This window comes from Branchiostoma belcheri, unplaced genomic scaffold (assembly GCF_001625305.1).
Source record: "Branchiostoma belcheri isolate BF01 breed outbred unplaced genomic scaffold, Haploidv18h27 scaffold31, whole genome shotgun sequence".
NCBI classification, from domain to species: Eukaryota; Metazoa; Chordata; class Leptocardii; order Amphioxiformes; family Branchiostomatidae; genus Branchiostoma; species Branchiostoma belcheri.
Genome location: NW_017803921.1, coordinates 2,448,672 through 2,465,679, shown reverse-complemented (window position 1 = coordinate 2,465,679; position 17,008 = coordinate 2,448,672).

Below are 17,008 nucleotides of genomic sequence, written 5' to 3'. Positions count from 1 at the left end.
AATGTGTGCAGTGTGCCAGTGTAACCATCATACACTTAACCTTGTCAACATTAATGCTCTTGTGGCATAAATCGTGCACCGTATGGTAGTATAGAATGTCTAGATGAAACATGCAATGTCATTTTCAAGATATTACCGGGTAGTCTTAAAGATTTTGATGATGAAATTGATGTACTGTACAGTTTTTCAGTGTATTCATCTATTGGTAAATGTATATTATAATTTATATGCCGACTCTCAGGCGACCTGGACATTATGAAGCACCAATTTTGAAGCGCTACAGTTGAAGTGTTGATGAATTATAAGACCTTTTATGCTATCTTAAACATTTAGGCAGGCCTAGCTGGAATGCTTGTAATATAAGGTATATACTACATAGTCATAGGTATCCTTATGCTAAACATTTTGAAGATTCCTTTTAAGTTCATCTTTCGGCTAGCCTAAAACAATCGGCTACCTCAGGCCAGGGGCATGACATTTCCCTGGATTTCTTGATTGATTCAAAGATTCTTGGAAGTCCATTGATTGATGCCCTATTGATTGCAAAGGTCAGAACCAGATTTGCGATAATTGGAGCTACCTTGACTCCAGTCGTGTACCATTTTCATGAGTAAATGCCAGTGTGCTAGAGGCCATGGATTGTTTTATATTTAGACTTTTAGAGTTGATAGGGGAATTTTGTAGATTTAGGAATTTTGCGGACTGCCTGACTGCCCCTACAGCTTCCAGCTATGGGAGTGAGTGAGTGTGTAACTGAGGGAGTGTGAGTGAGTGAGTGAGTGATTGAGTGAGTGGGTGAGTGAGTGAGTGAGTGGGTGGGTGAATGAGTGTGAGTGGGTGAGTGAGTGAGTGAGTGAGTGAGTGAGTGAGCCTTGAAGTTGGGTTTATAGTACATGGTGTGTCACTGATATGTAAAACTATCCTGATTGGGGGCTTGTGAGATTGGTCAAGTGCAATTTAAGACTTGTTAGCTTTCAGATCGTTGGTAACTACCTATCCAAATCATGTCCAAATAATTGATCTCTGGCTTTGGAAATGGATTCATCTATGAGACAGGATGTCATGACAGTAGCTAGGTAATACATTATTTATTGTCCTCAATTGGCTCTGTTAAAAGTTGAACTGTGGACCTATGGTTGGTCAGTGCAAAACTTTTTAAACAAGACAACAACTTTCTGACCATGCCTGGGCCATTTTAGGTAAAAATCAAACCAGAATTGGCTTATGACAACAGATCTTCTCATCAATAGGTACAACTTTCCTGATTCAGGATTTAAAACATTTAGCTTTAAGCTTGCGAGATTGTTCAAGTGAAATCTAAGATTCAAAATCAGACATAGCTTAGGGACCATTGGTCTACTTGTCCAATTGAAGTATGGCCATAATTGAGCTCTGGCCTTGGAATTAAATTCATCTATGAGACTAACGTCACCGCAGAGGTAAAATTGTCCTCAATTGGCTTTGTCAAAGTATCAAAGTCTCGAACTTTGGACTTGTGATTGGTCAGTATGAAAACTTTTTAAAAAGACATAGCTTTCTGACCATGTCCGAGTCATTAAGGGTAAAAATTCAACTTGAAAGGCTCAGGACGACAAAGCTTCTCATCAATAGGTATTACTGTCCAGACTCCAGGCCAAGGACTAGAGAAAGTTTTGCTGTGGGAGTGATTGGTCCAAACTTCAATAGCTTTCAAAGAAGACAACTTCGAGACCATGTCCAAGTCATTTAGGGCAAAAATCAAGAATTATTGGCTTTATGATGACATAGCAATTATAATAAGTAATAAGTATAAACTGTCCAAAACAAGGACTAGGTAAAATTTTGCTGTGGACATGTGCTTGGGACAAGTACAATTTGATTCGAAAAGTGACATAGCTTTTTCTAGCCATGTTCGAGTCATTTACGTTAGAAATCAAACTTGAAAATGCTTAGAACGACAACATCCAAGACTAAAGAAAGTTTTGTTTTGGTAGTGAGCCAGCTTCAAAAACTTTTAGAAAAAATACAACTTTCTGACCACGTCCCAGTCATTTACAATGAATGAAGCCCGGAATTGGCCAAATGATGACAACGACCCATCGATAGATCTAACTACCGGTATCCTGATTGTGGACTGTAAAAAAGTTGAGATCATGAGCTGATTGGTCAAGTTTAAAAGTTTTAGGCGGACATAGCTCTCTGTCCAAATCAGGTACAGTAATAATTGAACCCTGTCCTTGCAATGGGCTTTATGGAGAGTCTCTTGGAGACACACTGTCATGACAACAGGTACAATTTTCCTAACTTATCACCATAGAAATGTGAATGTCCTGCTTGTGATTGCCATCTTAACTATAAAAGGCTTTAAGAGACCTAGCTTTCTGACAATCGGTAACTGCCCTGTCATTATTGCACTATGACTCTGTAATATAACTTCCTGACAATAGATATAACTGTCCTTATTGAGCACGGTGACAATAAAGTTTGGACGGTGGACTCGTGATTGCTTTGAAGCTTTTGAGAAACATAGGCTTCTAACAATTGGTAACTGTCCAGTACTAGTTATGATTGAAATGGCTCCTCAATTGGGCTTATGTGGACATAACGTCCTGACAATGAGTCTAATTAAGCACCGTAAAAGTTGGACTGTAGACTTGTGATTGCTACAGAAGCTTTTAAAAGAGACACTTAACTTTTGGACCATTGGTCCTCATCAAGCGAAATGAACAATTAAACCTGCACTTTTAAAAATGATGATTGAACCTTGGGAATGTCGAGACCTTGCAGCCTCCGAATCTCAACCACTGCGGCAAAGGAAAGAGTCTACAGTGTACATGTACATGGCCCTTATAAGACTATCCTTAGAGTATACTATATGGCTGTAGCTATAGTATCTGGGACCCCCACACCAAGGACCACACAGTTCACACAGTTTTATTCAATCAACAAAATCATACCAGGTGAGTAGCGTGGAGATGGTCCAGCGTAGAGCAACCCGTTTTGCCTACAGTGACTACAGACGCACAAGTTCAGTTACATTTTACAGTTTCTGTAAGTACGCCGGAAGATCGCCCGTCAGTTCATGTTTTATAAGATCATACATAATGCTGTCTCCGTCCCACACTCAACCAGGATTGTCCCGGTGGCTCGATGCTCCCGCCGCATCAATCACACTCAAACATTGCAGGCCATCGCGAGCAGAAACAACTTCTACAGGCTCTCGTTCTTCCCCCGCACCATCAGGGAATGGGACGAACTTGAGCCTGGTGCGGCAGAGGCGGGGTCTCTCGCCCAGTTTAAATCTGAACTGGGGAGGACCCTGCTGCATTGAGCCACCCCATCATGTCTTGTATTTATGTAAATATTACTAACGCACTAAAGCACTTGTCTCGTCCTTTGCACACATAATACGTAAGTTACGTTCCCTTCTTGATTATCCTTTTCGTTTTCTTTATTTATATGTACCGGATCACATGTTACTAACATGATGATGCGTAACCCGCCGACAATCCCAGTTGTGGAGCTCGGCAGTAGTGAAGAATAACTCGAACATAATTGGTAACAGCCAGTCCTAATGATGTACAGTCTGGTAAAAATTGAACCATGACTGCGATATTTTTTGCATCTAGATCTCCTATTAGTTCTCAATTTATTGCCTCCGATGTTACAAGACGTGCCGCCGTGTACTTTGGGAAATTATGTGTTGCAAATTTCATATTAGCTACTGTCATATTGATTTCTTTCTGTTCCATCACTTGGCAACATGCGATACAATCTCATTACCATATCAGAAAACACTCGGTCTAGCCTTACTGTGTGGCAGTTTAGACTTTGCTACAATGTAGCGTAAAACTTATTGCTACACTATATCAAGAATGTATTAATACTGGGGAAAATTATAGAAGTAATAAAGCTTATCTTGATACATTTTGTTGTGTAATTGGCAAAAGATGACTTAGGCAGCAATGCAAACTGAAGTTGAACGGTTGAAAACTTGGGTTAGTCAATTTTTAGTGTTGGAAATTACAAAATTCATGTTTCCTAATCAGATTAATATTTTACGGCTCCATATACTGTAGATTGTGTATAATTGATAATGAAAAAGACTTGGTGTACTGTACCCTCAAGCTGCCCTAATACGCGGCCCGCATAGTTTATGCCTGGCTTACACTTGACTGCAATAAGTAAGCTCCTAACGTACAGCTGGCTTCATATCAAGATCTCCAGTCCTGACGTGGATTGCGGACCCATGATAGCATGTCATGATACGTCACTGCACCATGCACTTATTTGCTGCCTAATTACCTACAAGATACAAGACGTCGTCTACAATACCTTGGAGTTGTACTTTAATCAGGAATTTGCATGTCTACGCCTACGCTAAGCCTTAGGGCGTCGTCATGCGTAATACTGAGGCTGAGATGGCAACATTACATTTCAAACTGCATGGGAGGTTTGTAGAACTGTGCCTATTTAGTTCTATAATACATGACATTGGATAGATACACACACAATTTGTTATTCAAGCAACTTTTGCATGAGTTACACATGAGGTACACATTAATTTTCTTGTGTATCTCTTTACCTTGACATCTAATCTTGATCGACGTATATGCACAAACATACATGTACACAGGTTAGGGTTAGGATCAGGAATGGTTCTGGTCTCTATCATATCAAGAACCGTGCATATCTAGTTCTATGCCTGAATGGGAAACGGCGGTTAAAATCAGCTGCAGGCACGGTTCTGGATAATCCAAGAACATAGATTTATCCCGGACACGGTTCTGGATACGGATGGATAATCCATGCCTGAGCCATGGTTCTGGATAAAGCACGTGTTCTGGATACGGATGGATAATCCATGCCTGAGCCATGGTTCTGGATAAAGCACGTGTTCTGGATACGGATGGATAATCCATGCCTGAGCCATGGTTCTGGATAAAGCACGTGTTCTGGATACAACACACTGGATACTGGAGGGAGTGGCGGTCTGTGGTGACCCGTGCTAAAATGCAATGAAGAAGAAGGAAGCTGAGGCTTAGATGTATGCTTCTTAGTAGTAAAGTCTTAACGTCTAGCTTGCATCATGCCAAGTCAGGGGGATCACTTCTGGCATTAAGCCTGAAAGCATGGTCTTATTTCACTTTGCCGGGGAAGGTTATTCGGAGCATAGGGAATGCTGCCCTCGGACGAACCTTTGTAATAGCGACGCGCTAAACCTAGCTAATAAAGGAAAAACACTCAACTTTAAAACTCATAACTTTCCGACCAATTTTGAAACGGTGTACCGCATGTTCTACAGGTCCCTGTCCTTTTACTTTATTGCGATAAAATGGAATCATATAGAAAGAGAATTCTTTCAGCGTAGCAAGTCAGTATTGAGGAAGTAAAATAGATAGGTAGTGGCTTTACACATGAATAATTTCATCAGGTTGGTGAACTGAATTGCAAAGTTCTTTATTCGCATCCACTTGTCCAACGAGAGCTGACGTTTCGATGACCTTCATCAGTAACGTTAACACCTAGCTTCAGTGCACAGTGAACCAGTCAGAATTGCCCTGATGAAGATGACAGGCGGTCGTTGAAACGTCGGCTCTTGTTAACCAAGTGGCTGTGAGTAAAGAACTTTGCAATTCTGATGAAATTGTTCATTCATCCTATCTATTTCACCCTATCTATTGGTTTGCTACACTGAAAGAGTTCTCTTTCTATCTAATTTCCATTTTACTGCAATAAAGAAAAGGACTGGGATCTCTAGAACATGCGGTATACCGCGGTTTTCAAATTTGACGTTCTGTAACCCTACTCAAAGTTCTCAAAAGCACAAGTTTTAGTATTAGCCACGAAGTCATTTCCTTCAAAGTCTGGAGGATCAGACGTCCTCGGAAGTTGCCATTATCAGCGCAGCGGCAACCTGTTCTTTAAGAGAAGACGTCTCTATCTATCATCAACTGTCTTCAGGAGGCCTCAAAGTTCTCTCCCCGATTAACTGGAGACATCAGTTTTCAACACCAGACATCAGTTGTCAACCCCAGACGGATTTCCAAGAAATGAAGCAATACGTTCAAGTACTTCCAGGAATGAAGTATAATACTTGACGCACAAGACCGTGTAAGGACTTTCAGGCCGACACAAGTCATTTCCTGAACATTACCTGAAGGTAAAAAGGAGATCATAGACGACCTTAATGTTCGAGCTACATAAAGATAACTGCTTGACACTTGTCTGACAACTTAAGAGCGGTGAATGAGATGTGCTAGCCAAAGCTTTTGAAGTTGAAGATGAACCGAAAGTTACGTGTTTAGAGTTAAAACTTTTGTTTAAACACAATCTACCAAAACGTGTCACAAAATGCTGCAAATTTAGTCTTTTTCTTAAGAGCCACTGGAGTTAGGAGTTGTTTCAAATTACCGCTTTTGAAGTTGAGGACGGTCTCGGTTCAGTTGGTTCAGTGAATCTTGTTAATTTCTCCGATAATACGAGATGGTTCTTATAAGGAGCTTTCCGTCTGACGCACGAACTTATCAGCTTCACGTACCACCTTAAGACGACGTTGGGCGTTCAATTTCCGAGAGATATCGCGATGCTTAACACATGAGAGTTATGCGTCATGTTCCAAGTTTAAGATGATGGGGATTGGTGTACAAAATAACTAGCTTGAAACTTTCAGGAAATGAAGGGACAGAGTCGTGTTAGAATTTATTGATGAGTATGAAGTTGAGGGTTGATGTTCAAACTAAGTAGTTGATATTTCCAGGGAATGTTAGATGAAGGTTCGCATTCAAAATCATATTAGTTCAAATCTATAATAACACTGCACGAAAAGTTGGATGTACTAATGGTACTAAATGCCGGTAAAGACGGGTAATGTTTACTTTGAAAAAGGACTTCACATTGATAGGACGGTCGATGATTTCTGCGAAATAAAAAGTGTTTCGGGGAATGTGCTCGAAGTACCTCTCAAGGTATCAGGAAGTTCCTTACGACCGTCTTTGTCTCAAAGTCTTGTGGGCACTAAAAACAAGCCTCGAGCCTGCGCTATGCAACATCTGCGTTATGCAACATAGTTCCCAGAAAAGAGAGAAGAAACATTGACCCCTTTGAAAGAGCAGCAAAGAAACCTATGGTGAAAGCATCACTTCTTTCAAGGCCAGATGCTCCAACTATCGTGTTGAAAAAGGGGTTACTGACACGATAAGAGCGTGTGTAGTGCTCTCTGTCATGTCTTCTACGACCATGAACACATAAAAGTAAATACAAGTAAAATATACAAGGCAGTTTCTTATATAGTAATAAATGTATCACCATGTTGCATAGCAAAAATGCAAATCGTCTAACCCTCTTCTGTGAGGGTACTCAATGCAAGGTTAGGACGATGTTTGGAATCAATTTTCTGGTCATTTCTTTACATAAAAAGTTTAATCAAGGAAATCATATTCTTCGTTTTTGTAGACCCATAGTACGGTCGGTTTTTTTGTAAACGTCGGAAATAATTGCATAAATGTGCTAGCTGCCTGTAAATCTTCGTAACACCAAGATCGCTTTCGCTATTCTGACTACGTCCATTTTTGCCATTCAGATTCAACTTTGAGAACCTTTCAATCATTCTAGAGCTGTACCTTGTTCCTATTGACCTTCACGGCCGGTCATTTCAAGGTAGTTGGGACTCGCCTTGGGGCCACACTTGCCGTAATTGTAATTGGTGGATCAACACACGAATTGATGCTGGCACGTTTCTTGGAAAAGGGAGAAGAAACCTTGGCCTTAGTGTACCCTGAGTGGCGCTGTTCCAATCCTCACATCCCGAGAGCACCATGTCACAAAATACGTGCCCTCTGTGAGCAAGCTTAAGATGGCAATAGTTACACATGACTTTACAGCTTTGTGATTGCGGCCTTAACTTTCTGACACGTAGATAATTTGATATTTGCGCCGAAGCCTGTGTCGCCGCCCTTCTACAGTACTAGTACAATAATCTCCTTTTCTCCTTTATTCGACAAATTGCACTCAAGGTCCAGTCGGTGAAATTGGCAGTCTGAATGGCACTGGTTTTACAATTATAGTTACAGTCACATTGGCTCGTCACTGTGACCATGAACAGTTGAATGATACAGATAAAGACATGTAACACTCGGCTTTGTTCTTAATCTTTTCATTAGCCGTCTGACGGCTTCTGTCATGCATATTCATTGCTCATGAATGTTACCGATATCCGCTCGTCACTTGTTCTTCTATGCTTCAGATAACACAGGCAAATGCAACAAAAACTCGAGTCCTTTAAAACATTAACATCTCTCTTTGAAAAGACAGAAAGACGTACTGCATCTCGGAGGGGGGAGCTGGAAAAGCATGTAGGTAAGTGGGTAACACTGTTTGTCATAATTATGAATATTGTATTGTGAATATTATGAATATTGTATGGATTGATAATTTCTCAAAAGTTTTCTTACATGATTTTGTAATATTTGTGCTATTGATATTGTATACTAGTATGTGAGCTTAATGAGGCTCTTATCGTTTTTTTTTGTTTCTGTATACAGTAATCCATCTTGGATGTTTTTAGTTCATTTTGTTAAAGTTATGTATATTATGGAATAAAAAAAACACAGGCAAATGGAAGTGAATGTTGTGAAATCCTCAGAATTGTACCGTTTTTCATGTTTATTCAAGTTTATTGGGAAACTTCATTAACGAAACAAAAGCGAATTTTTGAACACTAAGATAATTGGTTGATAATTCTGGTACTTGAATAGTCAAAACAAATTTGTCATTCATTCCGGTGAAACCTTTATAAGATTACGGGGTGCCATCTTTCATTTGCTTTCGATTGCTTGCCCCCTTCCCACGCAGTTTATGGATAATGACAACTTCATTTTGTGCATGGAGAGAAACTGGGTGATATCCAAATCATCTGCCCCCAACTGGTGTGGTTCATACATTAATGAATGTATGACATTCCACCGGCGTGCCCAGTCGCCCGGTAGATAGCATATAATGCCTTGAGTCATAGCACATCTGTACACACATCGCTGACTCTCATCATTCAGTCTGATACCCAGAACTTAAGACCGTAATGTCGAACAAAAATGTTCTACCAAGACCTTCTCACGAATGACATGGACACCTGGATATCTGAGGTTTGCATACTGCATTAGTAGATCACCATTTTCTCATGTGACTAAGTTTTATCAGCAAACCCAGCGGAATTACTACAGCTGACTTATTACAGCATAAGTCATGGGTAACTCATGGGTATACGAAGTGTGAATCATGTGTGAATGTGGCAATAACAGTTGGCGAACGGCCAGTTATTTGCAGTTAAGGTTGGGAAAGATAGCGTGGTTATTAGGGAAATCGGGATATAAAAGCGCCCGCTGTGCGTAATTTAACTGGAGAACGACTCGCTTGAGATGCGGTGCACGACACAAGTGCGAGTCGTGATGTTTTTTGCATCGTTTGTCTAGTTTTGATGCTCTGCACAGCTCCTATCTCAAGGTTTTCCGGCATCAGCTCCTCAAAGTGAATCGTATATCCCGTGTGGCAGGCCCAATAAATATTCACACCAAAGAGTACATCACTCCTCTCAGTCTATAACAGACTTTTGGTGGCTGGAAAATAATAGAAATTTTCCAAAGAAGCTGAATATTGCCGGACCATTGAGTTACACATTGGGACCAAACGTTACCGTTAGACTTTTAGATAAAACGGAAAAATTCGTATTTCCTATGAAACTTGACAAACCATGTATCTCTCGCTCCATATGTTCGTACATCTAAAATTGCCTCAAGAAGCGAGAAGTATTTGCTGTATTTATTTTCCTGTTTACTCATGACCTGTACGTAGCCTGCAAGAGCATAAACGCATTCATTTATTAATAGATCCATTCAAGCAATCATACAACGCTTAAATACACTGTAATTGTCCTTATATCATATTTCATATAATGTGTATTTTAACCAATATTTGTTTTTATATTTTATAATGTGTAATGTATGTTTTATATAATGTGTGTGTATACAACAGGGAAAATGTAGAAGGGCAAGTGACTGCTTTGTGCCTGCTTAGAAACCAACCCCAGCATCGCCCATGAAGGATGATCGCTGTGCGAGCCTGCCAGCGGGCTTGTAGACTATCCAACCCAAGCAATCATGTAGCTCTGGCTGATTCAATCCGCAACACTGAACACTCCTGATAGATAGGACCAGAGTGCGTGCCAATCTTCCTACATCAATAACCATGTAAGAATGTGTAGCAAATTGATGTGTTCCTCAAGTTCACGTTTTGAGGCTCTCTTTCAGAACTGTATGCCAATCGCCTTATGTAACCATAACGCTGCACGGGATGATTCAAATCCGCGAAAGTTTTGAGAAATAAGTGTGACCTCTCTGGTAGAGGTTTTCGGCAAACGACATTGCACGCTCTTGATGGTGATTTGGCTGACTTGTTAACTCTAATCATGATGTATTTTATGATACTTTATTCCTTGTTTTTCTGGATGGTGGCCAGCTGTGAAGTCTATGACAGACGCTTTCCTGGCCAGACGCCATTGTACGATCTCCCCGCTGATTTAGCTGACTTGTCGATGTATAATCATGATGCATTCTATGATGTTTCATCTCTTTACCCTGGATAACGGCCAAACGGCTCACGGATTGTGCTCGCGCCGAAACGTCTTTGTCGCCTTGCCTCAACTAACCCGAAGATATAATGTTGTGCAGTTCGGCCTATACCTTGGCTCACGTTTCTTCAGACACGACTCATAATGGTGTGTGTCAATCTTCTTACATACGGTAATAACCCACGGTGGATGGTTTCAATCCTGTAAACTGAGTCTGGCAGCTGTGAAGTCTGAAAAGTGGGATCCTTTGGCCCAAAGCCATCGCGTGTTATTAACGTAGCTTTAGCTCGCTGAATAATGTCAATCTAGATGTGTGGATGACTGGCATTGCACATGCTAAAGCCCATTCGTCTCAGATACTATCGAACCGTGTTTGCATGTTATAAATGTTGATTATCAAAGTTTGTTCCGTGCGTTGAGAGTTGGCAGACAGACAGCAACAGAAACTTTTGTCCAAATATCCCTGACCCAAATTGCTATCTAATTACCGTAAGATTGATCTTTCCCACTGCTCCTTAGCCTTGTAGGGGTCGGCAGTTTGGTTCCAACTCGATGAGCAATGATGAATCTCCTGTAGATCCAATACCGGCAATTGTTGGGTGGATCGGCCTACTGACCGTTACTCGTTACACAGACATGCAGCATGGATAACTTTCATATTAAACAACGTTTTCACATACAGAACTGATGCAGAACAGAACACTCTGCCAGAGGAGATACAAACAAGGTCATCACACAGGAATTTTAAGCAAAGACAAGCACATGGGAGACTCTCAAACCTGGAGCACATACATGTACAATGATAGATAACCATACATTTTGTTATTTTGTAATAATTGTATGTAATGTAATCTTATGTTAGCTGTACGTCGATGTAATGTCTTTTATGTACTTGTGTTCTCCCCTAGAAGACTAGCTGTCATTTAGTCATAGGTAGGTTGACCTCCAATAAACTCCAATAAAGTTGTCTGAAGTTGCAGAGTTAAAGTCGGTCCTGACTTGAAGCAGGTCAGCCGCTGACTCGGATAGCCTCTATGCTGACCTGGAGTGATGGTCATTGTATGTCTGAAAATTTCTACAATGTATACATATTGAGAGTACTCTAATAGAAGCTTAGAGCCTTAAAACTTTATATTAGGTTATATGAGAAACGAGGCCTTGCGAAAGATTGGATTGAGTTTATGTTGACATCAATTGAATCATTTTCTCATGGATAAAAGGCTCTTGTCGATCATTTTAATATCAAGTCTAGTCGTATTGAAAAGCTATTTCTGACCAGTGCAGTTACGTAAATACTTTTCGCGGAAATCTTTACAAGCACAGTGAAAGGTGGACAAAGGCCTCTGTCTCCCAAATATTGAAGGACGCTACACTGCTGGGACCTGTCAGGGAATCGGAGCAATAACCTTCAGATTCTAACTCAACAGCCCTAACCACAAGACCACCTTGCCACTAAACATTGCCACTATGATTGAAAAGGTCGTCGACTCTAATATCCGTCGTGTATACGGTCGTTACCAGTTGTGTACGGTCGATGCCATATCGCCGAACGGCAAGCTTTACTCTCCGTTTTGCTGGGGTCTCATTTCCAAGCCGGAGCCCGGCCGGGCTGTTTCGATTAACGAAAAATCAACAATTTTCATAAAGAATATACGTAAATAGTTCCATTGTTGATATTTTTTAACCTTTCTGTGCTTTGTTGCGTTTTATACCATATTTTTCGTTCCAAATGACTACCCGGCCGGGCCCCGGTTTGGAAATGTGACCTAAGCATTAACACCGTGATGTTTCACGGCATAGAGAATCTGGGTTTTAAATAGGATTAGACTTGTGCTCTTCTTTCGCTAACATCCTTGGTATTTTTCACGTTGCTGTCATACATTTGCAATTGAAATGTTGCATTTTATACATTTGGAAGGATCCGACTTGCCCCTCAAAAAAGTATGATACGCTTGGATATGACACCGACCATTCACCGACCATTCAGTGATATGGCATTGACCATTTCACATGGCAACGGCCATTTACTAGACGGAAATGCACATCGTCGACAAGGATTTGTCATGCGGAAACATTAACATTTCCTTTAACAAGACAGCTGAATATTGTAGGACACATGTACGACTATGAAAGAACTATCGTGCGACCAATTTGACCGGACCCGTAAGGACACTGGGTTCACTGCCCTTGTAGCTGAGTCGAACCAATTTTCACTCTCGGATTGCAGTCATCATTTTCCTCTAATGCAAAATCCTTGTATGAAATATACAGTGCCAGTAAGCATGAAGGAACTGTAATCGTCACTCAGGGCACTTTTCTCAGCCACGGGTCCATAATTCCTACCTGCCTCGTGCAACACACAATTTTCTACAAACCAAAATCCTATCATCTTTCTGGGCACTCATGTTCCATCAGCGTATCAGTCAACAAGTTGCTGCAAAGCAAAGAATTGAAAACAACAATCCACTCATTTATCACGATCGTGGTTTTTGATCTCATCAAAAGGCGATCCAGAAAGCTTTCAAAAGTTTTGACATATCCGGTGGTGAATATAGAGCGTGGCCTTCAAAGTAGGAATATTACAAACGCCCTTAAATGGAACCCAATCACGGCGAGTCTGATGCCTGATGGCCGAACTGAATGCTTAAGTTTGTAAGGAGAAACCGGAAGATTGGTGCTACGTGAAAACCCCGGATGTTTTCGGTCCTTCGACTGACTTGTTACTGAAAATAATGACAATCAGACAATCGCTTGCTCTTGGCTTGGTAATAATAATAAAAATTCCTCAGATACTTTGTCTTAACGCAATAGGTAGCAGGCCTTAAGGCAGTATACTGCCGTTTGGCTTTCATATCACGACCATTCCTCCAACATCATGAGCCAATCTCGTCCGTGATACATTTCAAATTCATTTCTATTTCTATTTTCTGAGAACTGATGGTTCTTGATACGTTTTAATTTTTTCCGGGAAGTTATCCTTGATACATTTTCCGGGAACTGCCCCTTGATGCATTTTTAAAATTTTTGTTTTTCGGGAAATTCCTTTTGGCACATTTTTTTCTTGGTTTCCGGGAACTTGCTTTTGGTAAATTTTCATTTTATTCTTCCGGAACTGCTCCATGCTACATTTTTATTTCTCCGGAAACTGGTCCTTGATGCACTTTTATTGAAACTGATTCTTTGTACAATTTTATTTGTCTCTTATTGTTGTTTTTCCAGGAACTAGTTTCCAGTACGCGTCAGCAGCTATCAGATGACAAATGACCAAATTAAGTGCATATTTACCGCCAAGCCGCGGGTGGTGTCCTTCGACGATAACAAATAGTACATCGTGATCGTAAAGATCCAAAATAAATTAGCCGACTCCGGGGGATTGGGCGTCTCGTAAGTCGGGCTGAGACGTGGCGCCGCACAAGGAGAATCCTATTCTCACGAAGGAGAAACATGAAGGCACGCTGCACACTCTTTTATTCAACATACAGCTCCAGGGTACAGGAGCAAGGCCAGATATCACCGAGAAAACACATATCCACTTAGTACCCACACAAAATATATGGATTCTTTACTTACTTCAGATCGTACTGCACAGTTCAGGACCAGAAAATGAAAATGGATATCGACATTAGACAGAACACTAACTCAGCTCAGTACAAGTAAGATTGATGCAAACTTTTCCGGACCGCCAAGTAGCTACCAGTTAGCCCTAAATTGCTATGAAAGCTTTGATATGTACCAGCAACTGTAGGAGCTATAAATACCATGCATTACAGAAGGTAGACAGGCCTTTAAAACGAAAAAAAAAAGAAAGGGAAATATTAGATCTACAAAGAAACTCCTACAGCTACGCTGTTGGCAGGCGAGAATAAACAGCGGAACGTAAAATATGGAGAAAGATTGCAGCCAGAGGTTGTTTCTACAGCTCCACTGAGCTGAGCTGCAGAATGCATTTCATCATCATTACAAAGGATTGCTACAACTGATGAAGTTTCGGTGGGCCTCCAGACTTAGTGTTCCTTGGCTTGTGAAAGAAATATTGTAAGTTAGAGTAAAAGCCAAAGCTGACCCTGAGGTTGCGTCTATGACTCCGGGCTGTTGCCTGTTGTTCTAATCGCGTTTCCCACTACTGCAGTCCTTTGCTTTATGATTCACTGTTCCTTTGTTGCAGAAAATATCAAGGAAAATTGCCGTTGACCCACGATACGACCACATTTTCATTAAGCTTCTGAATTTCTGATTCAGAGTCATGCACATTCCGACAACAAGGGCAATTATCTGTAACCTTCAGCCCGTGAAGACCGAGGTCTGTCCTTACCTAAACTCAATTTCGTTTCTCTGAAGGTTCGTCGTCCTGTTAGGCCATGTTGATTTGATTATATGGATGACATTCTAGGGGAACACCAAAGCTGATGCGAGCGTGCGAAATAAAAAAAATGGCAAAAAGTTGCCCTCGTGATGAAATCTAAGTTTGAAGAAATGACTGAACACATAATAATAGACTATTCATTTTTTCACATTTTCTTCCTTCCCTTTGGAATTGATTTTGGCATTCAACGACATTGGTATCGTTTTCCAATGTTTTTTGTGGTTGTTGGCATATTTTGCTCATTTTGCAGCTGCTTTGTACGATTTACAGTATGGACGAAAACTTGTTTTTTTTTGGGGGGGGCGGTCGAATAACCTTGCGCTCGTGGATGCCACCATATAATCAAATCAGAATGGTCTTATTTTTAGAAAAGTCCGGAACCTCCAGTACTCCTAATGATGTACAACATCAGAAGGACCCAGCGGTATGCCACCCTGGGTCAGCCGGGAAAGTCAGAACAACAGACCAGCGGTTAGAATTCCTCCGTCTCGATAAGAAAGGTCAGGGCAAGGTTAGCTGGGAAGTCTGTAAACAGTGGTCCCCTTTCATGGTTGAACTTGGACATGAAAAATTGCCGCCGGCGTATACGGAATGAGGAGGTCATGCACATTCAGAAGCCGGAACATTGATGGGCACAGCACAGCTTGTACACACGCCAGATAAGTTTGGAGGGGGTCTCACAGGCATATTTTCTAACTCTGTAGGCAATACGGTGAATAGTTTCATCAGGTTGGTCCTAAATCACTGAATAAAGAGACTCTTTTTACACAACCGGGTAGGCACTGCCGAACAATTTTGGGTATGACTAGCAAAGTATTTTATTCACAGCCATTTTTAGTCCGGCTGTAGGGGCAGTGGGTTAAAGTATCCAGTACTTCTATGGCACGATATTGGAAGGCTCATCCCTCTGCTTCCACAGCCTTTTATCTCCCCAACCGAAGTCAGGAACAAGTTTTACATCTGGGTGGAGTGAGGAAAGTCGTGCCTTTCCAAGCGCAATAGATGGGTGACATAACAGGATTCGAACCGAGGACCTCTGGGTTCTGGGCCAAACACGCTGCCGTTTCGCCACATGACCCCATTTTTCGTCTACGCAATATTTATCTGACTATCTGGTTTTCGTACTTGTAACTATGATTTAAAGTTCGCCGTTTCCGCCTTAATAGTTAGTTTAGTGCCGAAGATGAATGTTTACTGCCCTGTGTTACACACTCTCTCGTTGTCAGGGGCTGATTGAACCTCCTACACAAGTCACCAGGGGCACGGTCAGTGAAAGGGCTGCTGATGTAGTCAAGCTAAAAGTTTGCCATTTTTTGGCAAACATTTTCAAAGGTTTTGGCCCATAAGGGGATTGTATAGACGCCAGTTACGTGCAAGTGAGCAAAGGCAAGAAAGTAAATGTGATCATGGTGCAAGATTGTCGCAAGGTCGCGTCGAGAATCACTTACTTCTTAGGATTCTTTGCACATAAATCTTACTTTACTGGTGCCCCGAAACCTTGGAAACTTTCCCAAATGTCATTATCGTAAGAAGTCGGTCCGTGGGTGGTCCTGCTGCACTTCTCCTGACCTTACACAAACCTCCGCGTGGGGCGTAAACTGTCAGGGTTGAGACCGGGATATTGTGCCCTTTCTGTAGGGGCAAAAGATATCATGTAAGAGAGGGAACTAGTCCATGACCTATGCCCAGAAATGGGCAGTATCCATAAGAAAGTGTGAGTAAGGTAGCTTTCAGAATGGGGAATGAGCACCTTCTGAATGGGGTTACCTTTGTAACAGTTGGGTTGTGACGGCTGGCTTTCTTCCAAAGGCCACTGTACAGTCAGCGAAAGTTAAGCTGGTGTACCACGCAGTCATTTCAACACGGGAAGGAATATCTGAGATATCTTAACTTGATAAGACATTTTCCTTAGATTCAGGTCATCGGACATCTATTCCAAAAGAAACCTCAACCAAACACCATTGGCAGTGACACCTGTGCTGTGCAATGTGAACCAGTCAGAATTGCCCTGAGGAATGTGACAGACGGTCACCGAAACGTCGGCT